This window comes from Hyperolius riggenbachi, chromosome 5, assembly GCF_040937935.1.
Source record: "Hyperolius riggenbachi isolate aHypRig1 chromosome 5, aHypRig1.pri, whole genome shotgun sequence".
Taxonomy (NCBI): Eukaryota; Metazoa; Chordata; class Amphibia; order Anura; family Hyperoliidae; genus Hyperolius; species Hyperolius riggenbachi.
This window is the reverse complement of record NC_090650.1, coordinates 314,927,889-314,950,737: the sequence shown is the minus strand read 5'-3', so window position 1 is coordinate 314,950,737 and position 22,849 is coordinate 314,927,889. Positions and strand designations below refer to the sequence as shown.

The window sequence follows — 22,849 nt, the reverse complement described above, 5'->3', positions numbered from 1 at the left end:
CGAGTGGCCATGTTGATATTTTGGAGGGAGCAGGAGGAACCAAGGGCAACAAGTGTTGGAGTGGCATCCAGCAGGCGGATGAGGATGGGAACAATGTGCTCAGTGTAAGAATCTGTGAAGTTCTTGCAATGTAAAACCCTCATTCACTTTAACAACCAATGTTTCAGCAGAAGACTATATTCAGAGTTCTGCCTTAAGGGGAACCTAAACTGAGAGGGATATGTCATTGTCTGAGAGGGAACCTAAACTGAGAGGGATTGTCATCAGCATTCGACACTGTCGACCACACTCTACTCCTACAGATCCTTTCATCTATAGGAATAAAGGACCTCTCTCTCTCCTGGATATCTTCCTACCTGTCTGGAAGGTCTTTCACTGTTTCTTATTCAGATCAGGCCTCCTCTTCACATCCTCTGTCTGTAGGGGTACCTCAAGGCTCTGTCCTCGGTCCCCTCCTCTTCTCCATCTACATGCACGGTCTTGGTAACTTAATCAGCTCATTTGGTTTCCAATACCACCTATATGCAGACGATACACAACTGTACCTCTCGGCCCCAGACCTTAACTCCCTCCTCACACGGGTTCCCGACTGCCTGTCCGCTATCTCCTCTTTCATGTCCTCTCGCTTCTTAAAACTTAATATGAATAAAACTGAACTAATAGTCTTTCCACCATCCCTGTCCACCCCTTTGCCTGATATTACAATAAATGGTAACAACACGTCTATAACATCAGTTCCCAAAGCACGGTGCTTGGGGGTAATATTTGATTCTTCTCTCTCATTTACTCCTCACATTAACTCCCTAACCAGCTCCTGCCATTTCCAACTGAAAAACATAGCATGTATCCGACCTTTTCTCTCCCATGACACAACCAAAATGTTAGTACATGCTCTTATAATATCTCGATTGGACTATTGCAATATATTGCTTGGTGGACTTCCAACTAACCGACTAACACCGCTCAATTCTGTACTGAACTCTGCTGCTCGACTCATTCATCTCTCCTCTCGCTCTTCCTCTGCTGACCCTCTCTGTCAAGCTCTTCACTGGCTACCAATTAATGAGAGGATTCAGTTCAAACTCTTAACCATAACCTACAAAGCTCTCCACAATCTCTCTCCCCTGTACATCTCCTCACTAGTCTCCAGATACCAACCCAACCGCAATCTCAGATCTGCACACGAGCTTCTTCTATCCTCTTCTACAATTACCTCCTCACATTTACGTGTACAAGACTTCTCACGTGCCTCACCCCTCCTCTGGAATGCCCTTCCACAACACATCCGCCACTCTCCCACCTTCGAAATCTTTAAACGTTCCCTCAAAACCCACCTTTTCCGACAAGCATATTCTCTAGCTTAGGCCATGCACCCACTAAATAACCTAATTACGCACTGCCTGTACATATACTGTATACTTCCCCCACCTCTTGTTTCCACCCCATTCCTTTAGATTGTAAGCTCGCAAGGGCAGGGCTCTCACCCTTTTGTGTCATGGAATGTTATTAATTCAATTGCTTGCACACTGTTAGAAATTTATACATTTTAGTCATCATGTTAAATCAAGTTGTAATCAGCAGTGCTGTATCTTGTATCAGTGTTCATATTTCATGTATATCATTGTCTGTATCATTATGTATCCCTTGTTTGTTTTCTTACATTGTACAGCGCCACGGAATATGTTGGCGCTTTATAAATAAATAATAATAATAATAATAATATGGATGTTTCCTTTTAAACATTGCCAGTTGCCTGGCAGTCCTGCTGATCTCTTTCACTGCAGTAGTGGTTGAATTACAAACCTGAAACAAACATGCAGCTAATCCAGTCTGACTTCAGTCAGAGCACCTGATCTGCATACTTGTTCAGGGGGTGTGGCTAAAAGTATTAGAGACACAGGATCAGCAGGAGAGTCAGGCAAATGGTATTATTTTAACCAATTAACGGCAAACTGACTTATTAAAACGTCCTGTTTGAGCCTGTTAACGGCAACAGGACGTTTTAATAAGTCGCTCGCTCCCACCGCCTCTCCCGACACCGTTTACCATCGGGTATCTGTGTTCCGTGATTGGGAAGAGGACCGAGTGGCCCTCTACCCAATCACAATCCTGGAGTGAATGGACGTGACCGTGATCAGCGGCCACATCCATTCATAAAACAGGAAGCGTCACACTGTAGTAAAATGTAAAAAAAAAAAAAAAGTGAACACTTCCTAAACAGGAGAGTTCACTAGCGCCATCTTGTGGCCAAAAAGTAAAATTACACATACAGGCACATATACACATACACTTATACACAATATGAATAGAATTAATAACTTACACTTCCAAAGCCCCCCCCCCCCCCCCCCAAAAAAAAAAAAACTTGTAGAAAAAAATCAGTAAAAAGAAAACAACAAATAGTTGTTTTAGTAACTTAGCTTTTATATTTTATGAGGGAATATTACTAAATCTTTGCTACATAGGGGCTTGTAATTATGGACCGGACAAAAAAAAACAAAAACTGAAAAATAACACTTATATTTCCACATAATGTATTGTCCCCATACATTGTGACAGGGACATAATTTAAATGGTTTAATAATCGGGACAACTGGACAAACAAAATGTGTCGGTTTTAACCACAGGAGAACATTTAATTTTAAAACTATAATGGCCGAAAACTGAGAAATAATGAATTTTTTCCATTATTTTCTTATTTTTCACGTTAAAACACATTTAGAATAAAAAAAAATTCTTAGCAAAATGTACTTCACACAGAAAGCCTAATTGGTGGTGAAATAAACAAGATATAGATCATTTTGTTGTGATAAGTAGTAATAAAGTTATTAGAGAATAAAAAGGAGGAGCACTGACAAGTGAAAATTGCTCTGGTCCATTAGGGTAAAAAACACTTGGCGGTGAACTGGTTAAAAGGAAAAATCCAAATTCTTCTCAGTTTAGGTTCCCTTTAAGACAGATTCTAGAGAACCTAATTTTAATGATTCTAGTGAACATTTTGCTTGGTAGAGAAGTAAGGACAGTTAGTTTAATCTAACAACTGTACAGACGAGAAGGCCCCAGAAGGCATAAACATTCTCATGCTTTTAGTCTGTAAGCAATTTATTTATTTTAAGTATTTATTTATATAGCGCCGACATATTATGCAGTGCTGTTCAGAGTATATTGTCTTGTCATTACCTGTCCCTCAGAGGGGCTCACAATCTAGTCCCTACCATAGTCATAAGTCTATGTATGTATTGTGTAGTATATGGATCATAGTCTAGGACCTATTTAAAGGGGGGTCCAATTAACTTATCTGTATGTTTTTGGGATGTTGGAAAGGAAACCGGAAGTGCCAACAGGAAACCCACGCAGACACGGGGAGAACATACAAACTCCTTGCAGATGATGACCTGGCTGGGATTTGAACCGGGGACCCCACAATACTGATTCTATGAAATCAGAGTACTGGTCAAAGGAAGCTCCCAGTTTGGTCTGGAGTTTCCAATTCTGTGTTGTGTATATACAGTCAGTCATGGAAGCAAATAGAAAGCTCCTAATGTGATTGACATCCATAATACACCCATGATCCACCTACAATGGGATGTGACTAAGAAACCCTTGGTAAACTAGAGGTGTTTCTCTTTATAAGATCAGTTTTATGGGTACTTACTGGACAGGTAACTTCTAAGCAATACTAACTATATACTAACCTTGGGTAAATCAGCAGTATTGGTTGCTATGGACTGCAACACTGTTTCTCTGAGTACTTTACGGTGCTTGTAAAGTTGCTAAATACTGCTTTTCTGTGTCCACCCATGGTTGTAATTCTGCAGTGTATTTACAAATACACACAAATACATACTTAGGCTTTTGATGCCCCACATTTCTTTTTACAGTAGGTAGAATTAAATTGAAGTAAAAGCAATATCTTAGTAATTTACTACCTTGTTTATAAAAATTCTAGTTAAGGATTCAATAGAGAAATAATGACTGCCTATCCACACGTACCCAGATCCCTGCTCCATCTGTGCAGCTATTGTTACTTCAAATGAAAGTTTTGCCGTCAGGCCTACAATGGCCTCTTTCATGTCTTTGAAGATGCTTCAGTCACCTGAATGTCAGTGTGCAGGATCTGTGTGTGCATGTTTACATACTGCCAGCCTAGCACACCACTAAATGGCAAAGTCTATAGAAAGAGTTACCGTAATTTAGGAGCAATTGCCTTTTGTTCCACATATGAGACATCAAATGCTGAACATATCGAATACGGTGACTGGCTTAATGCTTTTGTTGTTACCCAGGTTTAGCAGTCTGACTCACTGTTCTTCCTGCATGACTTCACATACATAGAGCAAGCCAGCAGGGTTTAATGGGGGAAAAAAAGTTCAATCCTGATGAACGGTAGCGTCACAGATTTAGAGGTCAGACCTCAGGAATCCATAGATAGGAAATGACAGTCACCTTATAGAGTCATTGACAGCTGGACTGGATGATGGACTCATGTATATGGATACCTACAGGTCCTTTGATTGGGAAACCTATTTAAATTGCTGTTGATCTCAACTGATTAGTCAAAGTAAGCCAAGTATGCTTCCTACTGTTTACACATATCGCTACATCTCCATAGGCTTAAATTTGTATGCTTGGACTGTTTGCATGCAGATTATGCCTGCATGTCTAAGTAGCATCAAGTTACCTTTCTCCGCACTTCTAAACATGGCACTGAGCATGTCAAGATCTGTTACTGTGACGCTGACCCCTAAGTAAGTATTTTAGTTTTTGGCATAAGGAAGCTCAAGGTTAGGGATGGGGCTTATGTTAGGGGGAGTGATTATGGAGATTAGGGGGGGGGGGGGTTGAGGAAAGGAGCAGCAGACAATGCACAGAGGTATGTGGATACAGTATAAACATACCTCTATACTTACCTTATGTAGTTTTGCCTCTAGTGGGGTATACCACCTTGGGACAGCCACAGGTTAAAGTGGGATTTGGACCATAAAAATCAAATTTCAACAGCAAATGGTCTGAGTGTATTAAGTGATAAAGATGCTAATCCTGCATTCAAAACTTTTTCTGCTGTTATGATTTGGAGTTATCACATACTTAAGGAGCACTGGCCCTTTAATAGTCAGTGCCAAACAGTTGCATGCTGGGGGTTCTTTTTATCTATAATATATTCCTCCTCTTCCATTTATTTCCCTGCCTAGCCTATCTGAAACACAATCCCCTGCTCACTTGTGTTTACAAGCAAGGCTGAGGTGACTCACCGATTGGAGGAGAGAAAAAAAAAAAAAGTAAAGGGCAGAAATTACATCAACAGGATAATCAGTTTCTTTTGATCTAATAAAACATTATTTTCGACTTTCATTTGATTCGATCATTTTGGTTGAATACATGGGAAAATCAAACATTTTTATTGTACCGTGTAGGGGCACCATAAGCCTGATGCAGCATAGTTTTAATGCTGCACAATCCCAAGCAAGGAACACAATAGCTTGTCCCCGCTTGCACAGATCTCTGCTGTCTAAAGACAGTGGAGTTCCGTGCATGGGTTAGGAGCCATTTTCATTGGCTCCTGACCACCTGATCATTGTGTGAGCCAATCACAGTGATCAGGAAATGCAAAAGTAAAGGATATATCTGAACCTCCTGCGCATGCGCAGAAGACCCAGACTGGACCCAACAGCCAGTTACTGCGGCTGATCGCGGCTGAAATGCAGACCGCGGGAGGACTGCGAAGGATTCACACATCACAAATCTTTTTAGGACATCTCTGGTACACTTTAAATCTCCATACACTCACTAGATGAAACTCGGCCAAGGCAGACGATCACAACCGCCTGTCAATAATCCACTGCGTGTACACCAGCCCTCTTAGACACTCTGCCAGCGACCTACCTGGTGGATCACTCTGTTTTCCCAACTTAACCCACCCACTATGTGATGTCACTCCAGTACCTATCCTCCCCCAACCCTGCATAGGAAAAGAACATATTGTTAGCCTGCAGCCCTGTGGGATCGGGTGCCTATCCTCACCAGGCAACATGCCTCATACCTCAACAGCTTATGCATTTGAGATCAGGTCTTTACTATAGGCACAGCTTGGCTATCTTAGATGTCTAGGGCCTGGTAGGAGTCCAGAAGCCCAGATGCCACCTCCTCTGATGTTCCTACCTAGCTTTGCTCCTTACCTAAACAGTCAGGTGGCAATCCAAGCAAGAGCCATCTCATCAGCCTCTACCCAACCTACATTATCTGATATGGCAAAGCAGTACGCACTGATGCACACAGTAAAACAGGCAGGAGTGCCCAGGCTTGTCTAAGAGCATTTCCTCAGTTTTGGAAATATGAATCCTTGTTTATCTGAAGCAGTAATGAACACAGATGTAATCTGATGGCCAGCTTGACACTATAGACTGGATAAACCTGTATGCAACTTAATCTACCATCATCTATGTCAGCTGCAGGACGAGAGTCTCTCACTATACAAATCGCAGCTGACTTGTGACTCTGAAGTGGAATATTTTCTCACTTCTTCCTGAAGGAAATAATCATCGCTTTGTCCTGCATGTAAGAAGTCAACCTTATAATAGCCTCTACAGGGTTTGTACACATGCCTTGTAGCTCCAGAGTGCTAGGCTCAGGTCCCACCTGTGACAGTGTCTGTATGAAGTTTTATGCAGTGTTTGCATGGATTTCCTCTAGGTGAGGCAATTTCCTCCCGGGAGTATGCTAATAGAAACTATAAAGAAGTCAGGGGCAAGCAACATATTAGTTATAGGTGTTCACCTGCCTCTGCTTTGTGGAAACAGCAATTAAACACTTAATAACAGAGTGTTCTGCATGCTATAGTTTTGGTGCTCTGCTAAAGTAGAGCAAACAAATGTTTTACCCGACACTAACCTCAAACCCAAGCCTGTTCATCTCACCTTGTTCAGTCTGCCTGAATAATGTTCACTGTTCTGAGCTCTGACACTGTGACAAACAAATCTATGAAGACTTCCCATTTAGAAATGATGGTTATAATTATGAATAATAATGTAATATGGATATACACATTACTGACACCTTTCCTGCAGTGCTTTATAGAGTCCATAAAATATGTCACATCACCAGTTGCAATCTCATATATCGAGGCTAAGAATAGAAAAAATAAACAGAAGGGAGAGATAATGCTAAAGGTCCCCATACGTACATCTCTTGACTTGGCGGCCAATCGACTATCGGATTCAATAATTATGAAATCGGATAAAATCAATTTCAGGCCAAAATTGGTCACATATATCGACTGAACATGCTGCAAAATGTCATCGTGGTCGATCTGATGCGCTGCAGTAACAGCGAGTGATATTGGGACAAGTGCCAAACACAACAAACCCCCAGCGATGTTACCCCAGTGTATAAATGTACCTCCCGTATGTGCATTTAAACATTACCTGTCCTGTGTCGCTCACTGTGTGGTGCCCATCTCTCTTCGGGACCGCCCGCTCTTCCATACACGCCGCTGGTGCAGATAAAACTTGATTTAAAAACAACATGTCTAACTTCAGAAATACTAAGCCCACAAAGAGAAAAACAATGACAATACAGAGCTCTTTAGCTGCACGATTGTTGATAAATTGCTTAGATAGACCTTATAGTGCTCACACAGCCTATTGGTATTTTCTTACTGGTATTTATAATACATATACAAATGTCATCTGAGCAAAGATCCTGAAGCAGGGCGCCATAGTGTCCTTTATATACTGCATACTGGGTAATGGAATAAAACTCAGTTCACTAATGGTGTGGTAAAAGTCTGGAAAATCTTCCAGAAAGAGGAAAACTGCACAGAGACCAGGAGCCCCTTATGCAGGGACGTAGCAATAGCCATAGCAGCTGCTATGGGGCCCTAGAGCACAAGGGGCCCAGTGGGTACTTAATGTATTCACCATTAACTTTCTTGTGTTTCTGCTCTCTGTGACTTTGTCTCAGTGCGCATGAACTATGTGCAGTATTGCTTACATTAGAATGTAAATTGCCCAACTAAGTCCTATCCATAGGGTAGGGGCAGGTGGCATTGCTTAAGAGTGCCTACATCTGAGGGCCCCATGAAATTGCTATGGGGCCCCATGATCTCTAGCTATGCCGCTGGCCTTACGGTGTTAAATGACCTTTTAGATATAAAAGCAATAAAGATGGTACTCTCAAACCCGGGTTCCAGAACAACAACCACGGTACAAAACTTTAGTTGCTGAAGTTCTGAGAACCCTGCGGAGATGTTTATGTCCTAATGTGTCTCGTCGTTCTCCAGAAAAGGACAGTTTAAGTCTACAAGGATTAAAAACCTCAACTTGCCCAAACTGATAACCACCCCAGTAGGAGAAAGGGAAGGAGGTGTGCCAAAAATAGAAAACACTTAAAAACAGTTTAAAATGTAAGAGGAATTTATCTTAGCATAAAACAGTTTAGTGTAAAAAAGGGGTAGTTAATTAAAATATAGGCAGTAGCAGTGTAATGCTGAATACACACGGTGCGTTCCCGCACTCAATTTACCGCTTGCTCGATTATTTCCGACATGTCCGATTCGCGTTTCGATGGATTGTTAGGTCGATTCGGCATACTTTACATGAGAATTGACTTAACAATCATCAAAAGTGATTAGAAATGCTCGGAAATAATCGAGCGGGAAATTGAGTGCGGGAACGCATTGTGTGTATCCAGCATTAGGGAGTCTTGTCCAAGGTCTTCCTCCTGAATAGGTGCTGGCTTACTGAACACCAAGACTCGATCCCAGGTCTCCTGTGTTAGAGGCAGAGCCCTAAACCATTACACTATCCAGTCACTGCAATATATGCATAGAGGATTTGAGCACATAGCTTCATGTGACTGTGAGAAACCGATCAGTAGACATGTTATTCCTGCATGCCTGCAAGGTCAGACATGCAGGAATAACACGACTGGTACTCACCATGACTGGTGCTCACCAGCATTACTATTGGCACCATTTAATAGGCAATTAGTACGCAAGATTTTATTTTATTTTATTTCTAAGGCTACTCTTATGCAGTGAAATCTGTTTTTAACACACAAACTAAATGTTTTGAATGTATACAGTGAAGGTACGTGACATAATTATACTTTTTTGACTAATAATAAATGGACTCTTTAATGGTACTAGACTGGAGATACTCTGATCAAAGCATGAATGTTTTTCTTATGTTTATGTTGGTTATGTTTCAGTACTTTGGCTTCTACCCTCAATGCAATTTCTTTTTTTTTTATTTCAAAAAGTTTTTATTGAAAACCGAGGAATAAGACATACAAAGAAGTATACATATAACGATTAATATCTGTTTGATTAGCAACTTAAAAAAACATTGTAAATGACATAGTGTGATTATTATTATAGAGAATCCTGAAGAATTTATTCAAATAAAAGCATAAGCCTCATAAGTTGTACTATTAACACAGTAATATACATTTATCCCTTGGGTTCCAAAATTTCCCGGCCTTTTCTCCCTATCCCTCCCCCCTTACTCTTACCCATATCCCCCCCTCCACCCCCCCCCCCCCCACCTCCCATAAATTCCCCCCTCAGTGGAACACATCTAATAAAAATACCAAATACTACTAAGTATGTAACGTAAAGCAAATCCGCCTTAAGCAACAGATTGTTAATAATGATAGAGTACCCTCTCTATAAGAAAGGAAAACTTAACCCTTCTCCTCTACAGAGTGAAAGTTTTTACCAAGTACAGCATTACCAAAAATACAGCTTAAGAAAACCATGTTTGATCATAGGTAGACCAAATTCTCCTATATACCAATCATTTTTTTTCCCTGCTTCTGATTCCAGGTAGATGTGCCACAGTAGCCAGGAGTTTGCATGCGATAATTGTCTGCTATGTGTTTCTTGCACCAGTTGTTCCATATGCTCAATATATTGCATTTCCTTATACCAATCCCGAATAGATGGCATAGTAGTGGTTTTCCAAAATTTTGGAATAGTAAGACGGGCTGCAGATAGGAAGTGTCTCAGTAGAGATCTTTTGAATTTACGAATTGGCATTGGTAGAATTAGTAAGAGCAAGGCTGAGGGAGAATTATCGATTTCTATATATAGACAGTCTTTAATGATAGCACATATTTTAATCCAAAATTGTTGGATTACTGGACAGGAATGCCAAATATGAACCATGGTCCCAACTTCTTGTGAACATCTCCAACATAGTGCGGTTTCAGATGGGAAAATTTTATGTATGACTGCTGGTGTCTTATACCATCTTGATAATATTTTAAAGGCGTTCTCTTTGCCCCGATTAGAGAGGGATATTATATTTGTAAATATAAAGGCTTTATCCCATTCCTTATCTGTAAACACCCTATCTAGTTCAATATGCCATTTGGAGATATATGCTGGTTTACAGTCATATACTATATCTAGCATCATACAATAATAAGTTGAGAGCGCTTTTTTATCAGGAGGGGATAAAAAAAGTTGCTTTTCCACCTCGCTCACTTCCCTGTTTGTGTATCCCCCCCTCAGACATTGCCTGAGAAAGTGTAAAAATTGGAAATACTCAAATTGTGGGATGGCCAAAACATTACCCCTAGTCATCAAATCCTGTTTAGATGGGGTTAAATTATCAGGCATAATCTCTTGTAATGTAGCTTGGTCTCCAAGACATTTCCGAATAGTATATGAAGGGTTAAAACCCGGGCCAAAGACAATATTATTCCAAATAGGCGTTAAAGGGCCTAAGTAAGAAGAAACTCTATGTTGTTTAAGGAGCTTGTCCCAAATTTGGAGAGTCATTTTTGTAATATAAGACCACTTTTTAGCTAGTGCTAATCTATCTTGGGGGTAAATCCATATAGCTGCTTTAAGGCCCAGGTCAGATAAGGCATTTTCTATTTGTACCCATTGCCGAGAACCCTGATACCAATCTCTTATACGTGTTAAATGGGTAGCTATTTGATATAATTTTGGTTTCGGGAGAGCCATGCCCCCTGCTTCTTTCATTCTATGAAGAACATTCTTGGCAATTCTATGACCCTTATCTCCCCATATATAATTGAGCCATAAAGAATCTATCTTCTTAAAGAAAGTCATAGGGATATAGATAGGCAATGTCTGAAGGGGGTATAATAATCTTGGCATCAGGTTCATCTTGATAATATTTATACGTCCGGACCACGAGTGTAATACACCTCTCCATCTCTGCAGGTCCTCCTGGAATTTATGTAATAAAGATAAAAAGTTCTCTCTATATAAAAGCGAATTATCTTTGGTAATTCGTAGTCCTAAATAGGTAATATAGTCTTCTTTCCATGAAAAGGGGAATGATCTCTTAAGATTGTAGTATAATCTATGTGGTAGTGATAAATTTAGAGCTTCGCATTTGGAAGTGTTAATTTTAAAGTTACTAATACCTCCAAATGTTTGTATTGTTTTCATTAGATTTGGAAGGGATGTAACTGGATCTGTGATGTATACTAAGAGGTCATCTGCAAAGATGGAGAGTTTATAATGAGCACAGCCCATAGACACGCCATGTACATCCACATTATCTCTAATAGCTATGGCCAGGTGTTCCATGGATATTATGTAAAGTAGAGGCGAGAGCGGGCAGCCCTGACGGGTGCCGTTACTGATTGGGAGAGGTTCAGATAGGAGCCCGTTTATTTTTAGTTTGGCCATAGGATAGTCATATAGGGCAAAAATTTGATCGAAAAAGCGAGAGCCCGGTGGAAAGCCAAGCTGTGTTAATGAGGCCTTCAAGAAAGCCCATGAGAGTCTATCAAAGGGCTTCTCCGCGTCAAGCGCCAGTAGAAGGCCTGGAATTTTTGCTTTTTGAATATAATTGGAAAGAAGTAACGTTTTTATGGTATTGTCTCTAGGCTCACGCCCAGGGACAAAACCCACCTGATCCGAATGAATAATATCTGGGATAATAGGTAAAAGACGGTTAGCTAATATTTTTGAATATATTTTTAAATCAACGTTAATCAAAGAGATTGGACGGTAATTGGTGCTATAAAGGGGATCTTTCCCTGGCTTTGGGATAACTGTAATATGTGCTTCTTTGGCCTCGGTTGGTAGCCTGGCACCTCTGCCAATCTCATTAAATGCTGTTGTGAATAAGGGGGCCAATTGGCTTCTAAATAATTTAAAATATTCTGAAGAGAACCCGTCAGGGCCTGCCGCCTTCCCTGGTTTAAGCATATTAATAGCCAAAGTAAATTCATCCTCTGTAAGAGGTTCATTTAATGCTTCTATTTGAGTTTCCGATAATGATGGTAATTTGTTTTGTGAAAGAAAATTTTCTAGCAAACCTGGCGGGGGATTATCTATCTTTAGATTATATAATGATTTATAATACACATGGAACACCTTTGCTATCTCCTCTGAGGAGTGTACTTTACGCTTCTGCATATTAAAAATAGCCGGTATAAATGTGGAAGCTCTCTTCTGTCGCAGAGAGAAGGCTAGTAACCGACCACACTTATTAGCTTGTTCGTATAGTTTACTTTTATACCTCATCAGATTATCCATTCTAGATTGTTCTAGAATCTTTTTAAGAGAGTCTCGTTTTTCTTGTAGTGTCTCTAGGGTCTGATCTGAGATTGATTGCTTGTGGAGTTGCTCTAATTTCTCAATATCTGATAATAAAGCTATAATTTTAGACGCTCTTTCTTTCTTACGTTGAGAACCTAACTGAATCAAAACTCCTCTCATCACACATTTGTGGGCATACCATTTAGATACTGCAGATACCCCATCTTCCCCAGAGTTATTGGCAATATAGTCTTGTAACGCATGTATCAAGCGAGCTTTGCAATCTTTATCCTGTAATAATGCAAGATTTAACTTCCAGTTAAAGTGAGGGCGTGTAATCCCCGGAATTGTAAATTTTAAGAAGACTGGTGAGTGGTCTGACCACAATGAAGGGCCAATATGTGAGGATACCTTCCAAGAAAGCATATTATGGGATATTAAGAATAAATCTATTCTGCTATAGCTCCCATGTGGTTTGGAGAAAAAAGTATAGTCCTTGGACTTTGGGTTAGAGATCCTCCATATATCTACTAATTGAAGTTCAAAAAGTAACCTTTTAATTGGGTGGAGTTTCTTTTTGGAGAGAGATGATACACCTCTAGATGTATCAAGTGTTGGATCCAGGGTCATATTTATATCGCCCCCAATAATTATTCTACCTTCGCTAAATTCATCTAGTTGTAAAAGTATGGAGCTAAGAGCATTAGTTTGATCAATATTAGGCAAATAAATGCTAGCAATAGTAAGGGTGACATTTGAAAGTGTTATCTTAGCAAATATATATCTCCCATCCCTATCTATCTTAGTGTCTTTTATCTCAAATTGGCTGGACCTATGAAATGCAATGGCTACTCCCCGTGATTTCCCACCCTCAAAGTTACTACAGATCCATTTAGGATAGTATTTATTAAATGTCAGGACTGGAGCTTTCCCCTTCATAAAATGTGTCTCCTGTAAGAGAATGATTTTTGTCCTCTCCTTATGACATTGATATAAAATGTGAGATCGTTTAGCAGGCTCGTTTAGACCATTTGCGTTCAAAGAGCATATTTTAGTTGCCATGGCGGATATATAACCAAGAGCTATAGTTTTTCATCTGTGTGAACCACCGAGATAGGAACCTTCCTCCCTCCCCCCCCCCCTTAGACAGCCAACCAGCCGTTTTGCACCCATCCCCTGATGTTATTAGCTCCACAACATACTGGAGCTTAAATTGTGGTGGCATAACGCCACTGCAGTCACCCCAAAAATATTTAGACTGCGTCACCATGTGTGGGAGAAGTAGCTCGACGATAACCCCAGAGCTCATAGTGTCCCCAGTCCCTCCCCCCTTCTCCCCGCCAAAAATGTATCAAGACATATTAAATCGGCAAAACCAAACTTAAAGCATATAAACTGCGATATAGAAAACAGGTCATTTTTGCATAAACATAAACTATGCTATTGATAGTGCATCTATTCAATAAGAAGCCTAACATCTCTAATAAAAAGGCATTATGATAGTAGTGTAAAACCTTATGCTCTAGTTATTTAAGAGTGTATAACGTGTCACCGAAGTTATACTCCGGATTGAAAAGGTGGATACAGAAGATTATTACTAATAAACCTCAGCCATCTTCTGACAATAGTCTTTGTCTGCGCCTAGGGTCAGATGGTCTCGCTCTTTGCCAGCGTTCTTTTTGAGGAAGGGGCTTAATTTCTTCCATAGAGGGCCAATCTGGTAGTAAAATTTTATCACAGGTAAGAAAATCTTGAATCTTTGGTAGATCTTTTGGACTCTGGAAAACGATAGACTTGCCTTCTTTCTTTATTAGCAAACGAAAGGGGAATCCCCATGCATATAGTGCCCCTGCAGATTTCACTGCTTCCAGAAGAGGTTTTGTGGCTCGACGTAGCTGCAATGTATATCTGGATAAATCCGGGAAAAATAGGAGGGTAACTCCATCAAAATCGATCGAGCCCTTCTCTCTGGCTGCATTCATTATCTCCTCTTTAATGGTGTAGGAGTGTAACCTGCATATGACATCTCTTGGAAGGTTATTACGCATTTGGCCAAAAGCTCTATGGGCTCTGTCAATCACAATGTCAAAATCCTCCTCCTTTCCCAGCAAGATCCTGAAAATACCTTGTATTGATGGTAATAGATCCTCATATTTCGTTGCCTCCGGGAGACCCCTTATTCGCACATTGTTGCGCCGTCCCCTGTTCTCCAAATCGTCCATTTTTAACACGTGTTCGAGGTGGGCTTGATCTTGTGCTTGAGATTTTTGAATAAGCTCTTCCACCTTCTTTTCTAAAGATTCTTGATTCTTCTCTAAAATATCTACTCTATCTCCAACATCATACAGATCAGCTCTCACTTCCTCAATGTCCCGCTTATACGCTGTCTCTATGCGAAGGGCAAAGGCCTCAAAATCACGTTTGGATGGAATGCTGCGTAGCAGGGCCTTAATGTCAAGTTCTTCCTCTTCCCCATCTTCATCCCCATCAGAAATTTCGGGGGACCCGTCTGGTGTAGCTTGAGAGCGAATGCTCTTGTGGGGTGAGGGGGAATGATCATGCTGAGATCTGCGTACCTCTGATCGGGAAGGAGCGCTGGATGCTGCGTCATCATGCTTTCTGTTGGAGCGGGAGCCAGTCTGCCGGAAAAAAGTTCCGATCTCGGCGTTGGTCGCTCTTCCTGCACCCTTAGCTTTCTTGTCCTTCTTCTCCTTTCCCATCCTGCCGATTTAGGGCTCTCTGTATCTAGCGGGGAGTCGGCTGGGGATCACTCAGGACGGAGCTCTTCCTACACGCGTCTTACCGCGGCCATCGCCAAGCCACGCCCCCTCAATGCAATTTCACACTGCTATTTTAACTGGCATGGTAGTAAGGAAATAAGATTGTAAGCTTCACTTAACAGGCTTTAACATAATTTATCGGAACATTGGCGTATATATAAAGAACAACAAAATGTTCAGTGTACACTAGAAACTGGAATTTTTCAGACAGACAGCTTGTGGGACTCTACAAATGTTTGCAAGCTAAAACTGTGGCCCTACCACTTTGGACCTGATATTGGAGAACTACCTGAACCCCCCATGAGGGCAGGCTTGACCCGTTCATTAGAACACAAGAACCAGTGGAGAGCTTCAAGTTTGAAACAGCAAAATTTGAGCCTTTGAGTAGAATTGATTAAAGTTAAATTGTGCCTTAAAAAATACACTTTCACATAATACAACTTTATTTTGCAAATATATTAGCAAGTATCCGCATATTGGATACATAAAAATAGGTATTTTCAGTTTTTATAAGTTTAAAGGATACACAAGGTGACATGTGACATGATGAGATAGACAAGTGTATGTACAGTGCCTAGCTCACAAATAACTATGATGTGTTCCTTTTTTTCTTTCTCTGCCTGAAAGAGTTAAACATCAGGTATGTAAGTGGCAGTTCCTGTCTGAGTCAGGACTTGGTCAGACTACAGTGTGACCCTCACTGATAAGAAATTACAACTATAAGACACTTTCCAAGCAGAAAACGGCTTCTGAGAGCAGGAAAGAGATAAAAATGATCAATAGTTCATAGATTTTAGCTCTGGCATACTTTAATGAATGTGTCATTGAGCAAAAACAAAACAGTAAAAATTTAAAAAGTAGATTTAAATATAAAATACAACTGTGGAATATCTTAAAAAGTCATTTTTAGGAGAAGGAGGGTATATACAATTGTATATTTAATTAGTTTATTTTCACCTTGAGTGTCCTTTAATGAAGTATTAGACCTCTGATGAAGCCAGTGAATGGTGTGAAACATGTGGTAAGCGGAGATTCTCCTCGCCTCCCACTGGCTGTTGTGGCTTTCTATTTTTACTATGGATACTGGATAAAGACTTATTCTGCTGTATCCAGTACTCAGATACTTGCTAACTATATCTACCTATCGCCTTTCTCTGTGTGACTTTTCCCACAAATATCTTTGATTTTCATACCAAATTTAGTGATGTTAGCATATTTTGGGACTTTGCAATTTACTCGAAAAAGAAGTTGAAATCGAAGTAAAAATTGAATGGTCAAATTCATATTCATATTTTATTGTATGGAAAACTAAAGTAGCCGACTAGTGAGGTAAATTACCAACTTGCGAGTTAACCTCCCTGGCGGTAAGCCGTTTATGAGGCTGCGTCCGCGGGAGGGATTTTTGTAATAAAACTTGTTTTAATCTTCGTAGCTAGCACTAGGCTAGCTACCTATGGCCCCCAAGTCCCCCGGCACCTATCTGCTCCCCCCGATCTCCGCCGGTAATATTTACCCAGCCGCGATCCCGCAAGAGCCGCAGCTTCCCATTTAGCTTCAGTGGTCGCTATGGCGACGATCGAACATGAGTCATCGAAGTCATGCGCAGTCTCGATCCTCCCCATAATGAAGCCTGGTGCTGATCGGGAGGCTGCACCATCGCGGGATCCCTGGGGGGTATGTATTGTGGCGGGGATCGGGGGGAGAGCGGAGGCACTTGGGGGGCACACGTAGCTAGCCTAGTGCTAGATGAAGAAAATGGCACAAATATTATTTAAAACAATCCTCCCAGGGCCATGCGATCCCCTGCGGCGGCTAGCGTGACACTGTGTCGGGCATACTGCCAGGGAGGTTAAGGTACAGACTGGAAAGGTAAATACCTCAACAAATGTCAATTTACAAAGATTAAAGCATGCGCTAAAACCAAGTTACAGTAGATGTTCAGTATTTATCTTCAGTCTGGTACTGTTGGTAACTAAAACAGCCATTTGGTAATATTATAGAAGGGAGGCTAAAAATAATTAAACTATTCAGGAAAATAAGACAGTTCATAACAAAAACATATTTCCCTAATTACACAATATTATTATGTGTAATTAAACATAGTTACCAGTAATACATAGTTTTGAGATGATACCATTTTTTTTTCAGGGGAGAGCGCAAACGCAGTCCTCCACTACCACAAATTATGCAGTCAAATTTCCTGCATTTGGGGAAATCGCAGGGGTCAACCTGCCCGGAGTGCAACGGACGGGCCTCACCCTGGGAGAAGCACATTCATGATCATGGTATCACCACTGCCAGATAAGTATGATACAAATTTTAGGTTAATCTTATAGAGCTTGGATTTGCACTTCACTTGTTAGTTTAGTTTTTTTTTTTAATGCCTTCTGTATCAATTTTTTTCATACATTTTCCCAGCACTGCAATAACCTTTCAAACACTGAATGAAATACCACATGATTCCTTAAAATGCCGAAATGAAATATTGCGTAAGGTAAAAATCTATTAGGCCCCGTTCACACTGCACGCGTTGCCGTCCCGATTACGGCAACGTGTGCAGGAGGTATCAGAAGTGCATAGACTGCACTGTAGGATGTTCACACTGCATGCGTTCCGGACCAGTGCGGTCCGGGAACACTTGCTGCACGCATTTTTTAACAAAACGCGCGGCTGACCCATTTACTTTTAGTGAATGGGATCAGCCACGCGACGCATATAAACGCAGATGGCGTGCGTTCATATGCGTTGCGTTCCAAACACACGGCCATCCGCGTTTCATGATGTGAACGTGGCCTTAGTGCATGTGTGAAAAACTTACTGAATTTGGGGGAAAAAAGGGGGGTAAAATACCACATAAGGTAAATTACCAAACATGAAATTTTTTAAAAAAACACGTCTTAGTGAATTGAAACCATACTCTAATGTCTGTTCTATAATTTATTGTCAATTTGGGAGAAAACAATTAACTTATCAGTATGTTTTTTTTTATGGGGGGTGGGGGGACCGAAGTACTCAGAACAGACTTGTGAAAACATGAGGAAAACTTCATGCAGATAGTGACCGGACCTAGACTTCAACCTGCAAATCTAGTGCTGCAGTTTAAATAAGACTATGTTCACAGTGGACATTGCGATGCAATTCCTGTAACAGCAGGAAAGCAATGGACCAGGAAAGCAGCACCGCATGTTACCCGCACGTTGTGTCAAATACAGTGACACATGCAGTCAATGAAAAGTATGCTGTAAAAGCAGTGGCGTAGCTAAGGAGCTGTGGGCCCCGATGCAAGTTTTACAATGGGGCCCCCATACACTCAATACATAACAATTGATACGGCGCACCAAAACCTGCCAATTACAACTACAGTGTCAGAGGTGCAAGAAGAGGATGGGGAACAGTTTGCTAATGATCACCACTGTTCAAAGTATCTATAGAAGTGATTATTATCAGCACAGGACCAATAGAGAGCTAATACTGTAGTTGAGCGAGGGCCCTTTGGGGCCCCTCTGGCCCAAGGGCCCCGATGCGGTCGCTACCTCTGCACCCCCTATTGCTACGCCCCTGTGTAAAAGTATGTGTTTTGCAGTAGCACACTGCATGCAGTGTGTTGCCATGCTGCACTCCATTGTTCCGCAACACACCCACGACACTGTGAATGTTGCATAGGTGGTGCATTGCAAGGCGCCCATTATGCCGCAACGCAACACACCACTGTGAAGGTAGCCAATATGTTTCCTTGCTACTTTGCAAGGTTATCACTGTGAAAAATGCAGTAATTTAATATAGAAAAACAAAGATAAATAAGCCAGTTTCACCTGCACGCATTTTTCATATTGTACCTGGATAAATGAGAAACTTTACAGACACTTTATGCAATAAAAAAGAAAAAAAAATCAATTTAAGTTTAAGATGATTTATAATTGATAGGTTAATTGTCAAGTACTGACAGCTGTTTGTGCAGCTCTCAGTTTAACAAATGCATCCCTTTGCAGAGCTATCCCACAGAATGTGGCACTCCTTGCATTTGAGTTTGACAGGCCTCCTCTAGAGCTGGGGGGAGTGATGAGTGACTAGTCAAGGAGTAGGTGAAAAGGGCAGGAGACAAAGAAAAGCTGTGACATTCCATTAGACCAAAAATCAGTGGGGGAGGCCTTCCATGGAGGATCCAAATGCTCACTATTATCTCTTCCTGCATAATCACCAGCACTAAGCTGTAGGTAAATGAATTATTAGACTAATGAAACGCCTCCTACAATTATACAGTATTTAGACAACATTACCTCACAATACGAAATAATACCAGACTTCATATTTGCAAGGAAGTAGCTTTCACTTAACACCTCAGACAAAAGCATTTATCATTGTGTAATTCATAAATGTTCTGCTTCCTTTGCCACTTAGAAATGTTAATGGTCTGAATACCATCCACTGTTTGCAGCCTATGGGACAGTTGATCCTTCAAATCCAAACTTTTGTTTAACCATTGAATGGAAAGAAAGCACAGTCACGTATCATCAGCCAGTTTTTTTCTTCTATTATTGTGGCTAGCTTTTTTTTTTTTCTTCTTGTTTTCAAGTATTGTTTTAGCAAGTAATTAGCAAGGTCTTACTATTATTCTCCCCTTTCCTGTTTTGTGACAGTTTCAAGCGTCAGTCATCTCTGTAAACTGTCATTTGAACAAACCATCAATGAATCATAAACCAGTAATAAGTAAGATTCTTTCAACCGCTTCAAGTAAACTTTAAGGTGAACTATGTTAAGTGTTGGGGTTTAGTCCAAGCAATGTGCTCAGTGCAATTGCAATAGTACAAGCTCTAATTCACTAAGTTTTCAAATCTCCTTGCAATAAGATGACTAGGAAACCACAGTGTGGTTTGCCTTCTTAAAACAGAAGGTATTTGTGATAATTCAGCTTTAAAGAGAAACTCCGACCAAGAATTGAACTTTATCCTAATCAGTAGCTGATAATCCCTTTTACATAAAAAAATCTATTCCTTTTCACAAACAGACCATCAGGGAGCGCTGTATGGCTGATATTGTGGTGAAACCCCTCCCACAAAAAACTCTGAGGACCGTGGTACTCCTGTCTGTGAACCCTGTTGCATTGTGGGAAATAGCTGTTTACAGCTGTTTCCAACTGCCAAATCAGGGATTTAAAATATTTTACAATGGGCAAACACTGACTAAATCATTTATACATAATTATTGTAAAAATTAAGCACTTTTTTATTACATTATTTTCACTGGAGTTCCTCTATAAGTGAACATCTGTGGTTACCCACAATGCACCACTATTGAATATGCAAATTATCTCTTTATGCCCCTGAAGCCAGGCTGGTTTTGGGTCACCCCAAGTTGCTTGGGTATTCGGTCTGTCCTCAAAAACACAAGTGGTAAAAAGAAATGTAGGAGCCACAAAAGTGTTAGAAAGTACATCCCCCAAAAAAGTGTAGTGCTAGGCATTATATTAAAACACAAGGACAGCAGAAGCATAGAAGAAGTTAACCTCTGATTATGGCCTTTATGATTTTATGCTTATGTTGCCCTGGGTTACTTCATGGTCTCTTCAAAGATAACAGAATGGCTGGATGAGGCTGCTTATCGTTGCTAAGAAAGCAAAGGGTGGAAATACACAATCCAAAAGTGCATCACTCCTTGATACACATTGTTTTTAAATGAAGTCCTCCTTGGTGTCCCCGCTAGCCACCTGTAATGATGGTGACCCGCCTGCAGGTTCGGCTCTTCTGTTCCTGCGCTTGCATGAGTGCCCATGCGTCCACGTCATCTGGCGCATACTGCGCCTGCACAGTAGTTGTGCGCAGGTGCAGTATGCACCAGATGACGTGGATGCGCAGGCACGAGTGCCCACGCAGGCGCAGAAGAGCCGACCCCGCAGACAGGTCACCATCATTACAGGCGGCTAGCGGGGACACCAAGGAGGACTGGGAAGGCTACGAAGGGCTGGAAGAAGCCCCAGGTGAGTAAAAAATAGATTTTGATGTTCTCCTTGGAAGTCATATTTCAATTAAAAGCTGGATCCTTTTTTACTTTACTTTTTTTATTACAATTTTAGAGTACTACTTTAACTGGAATAGAGAACAATAACTTTACATCAAAAGCACATCAGTTACCTAAAAGGTACAGTAGTTATTCATTTTATGCTAGGTACACACTATGAGATTTTCTGGCAGATTTACTGTTAGATCGATTATATCCAACATGTCTGATCGATTTGGAAATTGATCAGGAAATTATTGGAAATTATCGGAAATGAGATTATACATGTTGGAAATAATCAATCTGACAGTAAATCTGCCAGAAAATCTCATAGTGTGTACCTAGCATAAGCAATGTTATGTCTGCATGTAAGCATACAACACAACTGCAGGAGTTTCTGTAAATTGTGGCTCTGATTAGCTGATACTATTTCAAAAGAACTCTCTGTTGGCTTGGTATGGCACTTTTAGAATGTAATAAAAAAAATTGGTACTTATCCGTTAGCCAGGCGCATCCTCTAGGTGGCGACAAAACTCCACCAGAGTTACATCTTTCCCTTCTATCCATGTCGGCCTGGAGAGGGAATAGTAACTAGCGCCACCTGCCGGATGCGCCCGGCTAACGGATAAGTACCAAAAAATTCAAACATTCCATTATTTTCATGTACTTTTACTATCAGAAAAAAATGTTCAATGGCTATGTTCAGTTTGACTACCAAAATAATACTTAATAGGTCTTTTTGAAGATGGAACACCATCAAAGTGCCTTCATTAACCTTATGCATTAGAGCGAATGGCGAGTGGTGTTCATCACTGTGGAATGTGTTAGCTTCAATATTTTGTGGGTTCAGCTGATGTAAGTGAAGTGAATGGGAGTGGCCTCCAGATGCCTCAGAAGTGCCAACTTGTCCTTCTAGGGACAGAGACAACTCTCAAATGACCTGAAGACAAAGATTGTTCACCATCATGGTTTAGGGGAAGGATACAGAGAGCTGTCTCAGATATTTCAACTGTCTGTTTCCACAGTTAGGAACATAAATCTTGGCTAGACAGAAGCGACAAATGGTGAGAACAGTTAGAGTCAACCCACAGACCAGCACCAAAGACCTACAACATCATTTTGCTGCAGATGGAGTCACTGTGCATCTTTCAACCATTCGGCGCACTTTACACAAGGAGATGCTGTATGCGAGAGTGATGCAGAGGAAGCCTTTTCTCCGCCCACAGCACAAACAGAGCTGCTTGAGGTATGCTAAAGCACATTTGGACAAGCCAGCTTCATTTTGGAATAAGGTGCTGTGGACTGATGAAACTAAAATTGAGTTATTTGGGCATAACAATGGGTGTTCTGCATGGAGGAAAAAACACAGCATTCCAAGAAAAACACCTGCTACCTACACTAAAATATGGTGGTGGTTCCATCATGCTGTGGGGCTGTGTGGCCAGTGAAGGGACTGGGAATCTTGTCAAAGTTAAGGGACGCATGGATTCCACTCAGTATCAGTAGATTCTGGAGACCAATAGGAATCAGTGACAAAGCTGAAGATGCG

At 40.9% G+C, this 22,849-nt stretch overlaps 1 protein-coding gene and 1 non-coding gene across 6 annotated transcripts in view; both read right to left on the bottom strand.

Annotated features, from left to right (window-relative positions):
• Positions 1-22,849, bottom strand: part of DLGAP1 (DLG associated protein 1) — a 780,880-nt gene that overhangs the window by 61,931 nt on the left and 696,100 nt on the right. The window lies entirely within an intron of this gene.
• On the bottom strand, positions 17,452-17,615 carry LOC137520039 (U1 spliceosomal RNA). Its single transcript, XR_011021405.1, has one exon. It is a non-coding gene; the product is annotated as a U1 spliceosomal RNA (small nuclear RNA).